Genomic DNA, 2,339 nt, shown 5'->3' on the forward strand with positions numbered 1-2,339 from the left:
GGGGTAGGGTTGGCAACAAAAATTATTTTATTTTTTCGAAAAAAAGTTTTTTTTAAATTTTTTTTTGGGGATGGGGCAGGTGGGGGTTATCAATTTTTTTTTGTCATTTTTTTTTTACAAAAAAGGCTTTTCAATTTTTTTTTGGGGTGGGGGGGGGGGTACAAGGGTGGGGTGGTAGGGGTAGGGTGGGATGGTAGGGGTTGAGGTATTAACAACTTAACTTTGATTTAATATTTTTTGGCTTTAAGAGATTAACGTGGGTTACAACCATTTATCCAAATCATATTTGACCAAATCCATATTTACCCATATTTTATATGGGTGATTGTGATCCAATCCATTTTCACCCAATTCATATTCAATCCATTCAAATCCGATCCAACCACCCATTTGCCACCCCTAAGCAGACGATAATCTTGAAATGCCACTTAACTCTTAAAGGATTCGTTTTTCCTACTTCTGTTATGGAAGTCAGTTTCCTTATTTTAAAAAAAAAATATTTTCCTAGAAAATTGACCAACTAAACATGAAAAAATTGAAAACATTTTCTGAAAAATATTTGGGAAATTTTTCAAAATGTCAATATTTTAGCATTTAATAGGACCCCTTAGCCACACTTTCAATATTTATTAAAAATGACAATATTTTCTTTTGTTATTGGGTTGATTATGTATTTCTTTTTCATTTGTTTAATTTTGAAGAATACAATTAGTTAATAACAGAAAGGAGAAAATCATGGGAGAGAACATTTTAAAACTTTTAAACTAAGATTTGAATAGAGAGATATTGAGATACATTGTGAGGATAGAAATACAAAGCTTTTGATGACATACAGTTAGAAATACAAAATAAGAAGCAATATAACAAAAAATATGTTGTATTCCACATAGTCCCCACAAAATAATATTATGTACTATAAAAATTGTATCTAAATAAAAATTATGTTGTATTCTACATAATCAGTTGCAAAGTTACTATTATGAACTACTAAGTTTGTATCCGCTTCTGAAGATGAATACAATTTGATGACATAAATACAAAATTAACAAGCATACAGACAAAAAAACATACAAAAATATGTTGTATTCCACAGGATTCCAACAAAATGATATTATGAACTACAAAAGTTGTATGGTATCCAATTCATAGTATGAAAACAAAATGAAGATAAAATTACAAAATTTGATGGCATACATACAGTGTACTTTAGTTATGAGTTGTATCCAAACATAAGTAATTTTTTTACAAAAGGGAATACATATTATATTCCCAAGTTATTTAAATTTGAAAGGAAACAAGGGAATACATATGCACATAAAGCAATTTTATCTTGATGAAGTTGTTCATCCACCATTTGATCTTCATCAGCCTTTTCGACTTCACTACTGGTAGACGAAGAGCCTATCGTTTTCTCTTCTTTTCATTGTTTGTGTCCTTGCTATTGATAATAATTATATAATGTAATTGAGGAAGATTTTGCATGTGAATAGGGTCATGTAGATGCTTAGATATGCTTTCTTCCACCATTCTTGTCGTCGATCCTTCGTTATCGACTTGTCCTTGAGTGATACAAAGATCAAAAGACGGAAAAATCGCTGAGAAATCACTCATTAAATGGAATACCTCTTGTAGTCCTCTTTGAATCCACCATTAGAGAAGAATTCTGAATTTTTCCTTATCAAAAATCCTAATCGAAAATAGAGGATTTACTAAGCAATTATATAAGCAAATACATTGAAAGTTTTAAACAGATGCAAATCAATAAAATAATTTTTTAAAAAATACATACCTAATCAATGGATTGTTGTGAATATCTTTTGGGAGATTTTTAAGAATTTCTGAAAATAATTGAAAAAAAAAACGTTACATATCAAAAGAGAAAGAGAGGGAAAGGAGGAATTGAAGTAAAAACCTAGAAAAAGGTGAAAGTAGGTAATGGGGTAAAAATGAGTCCAATGTGGGACTAATTTGAGAAATAAAAGGAAAGTAAATTGATTATATTAAGATACATTATATTTGCTAAAATATTGACATATTGACATTTTCAATAATTATTTTAAAGTGTAGATGTTTTTAATAATTATGTTAGAAATTATGACTAGTTTGCTAATTTTCCCAAAATATTTTTCTCGATAGCAAACACACCCTATGTCTTAAGTCCAATTTCTCAGCCACTTTTAAGCCCAGCCCAATCATATTGAACACAAACCTCATTAATCAATAGGCTCAAAGTTGTTGCATTTCCAGCCCAAACAGAATTGCACTTTGGCCCTTTTTTGTGCTGGTTTTTACTTTAAAGTTTAAACCGGTAACAATTAACAAATAACTTTTTTTGCGGG

This window comes from Solanum stenotomum, unplaced genomic scaffold, assembly GCF_019186545.1.
Source record: "Solanum stenotomum isolate F172 unplaced genomic scaffold, ASM1918654v1 scaffold17555, whole genome shotgun sequence".
NCBI classification, from domain to species: domain Eukaryota; kingdom Viridiplantae; phylum Streptophyta; class Magnoliopsida; order Solanales; family Solanaceae; genus Solanum; species Solanum stenotomum.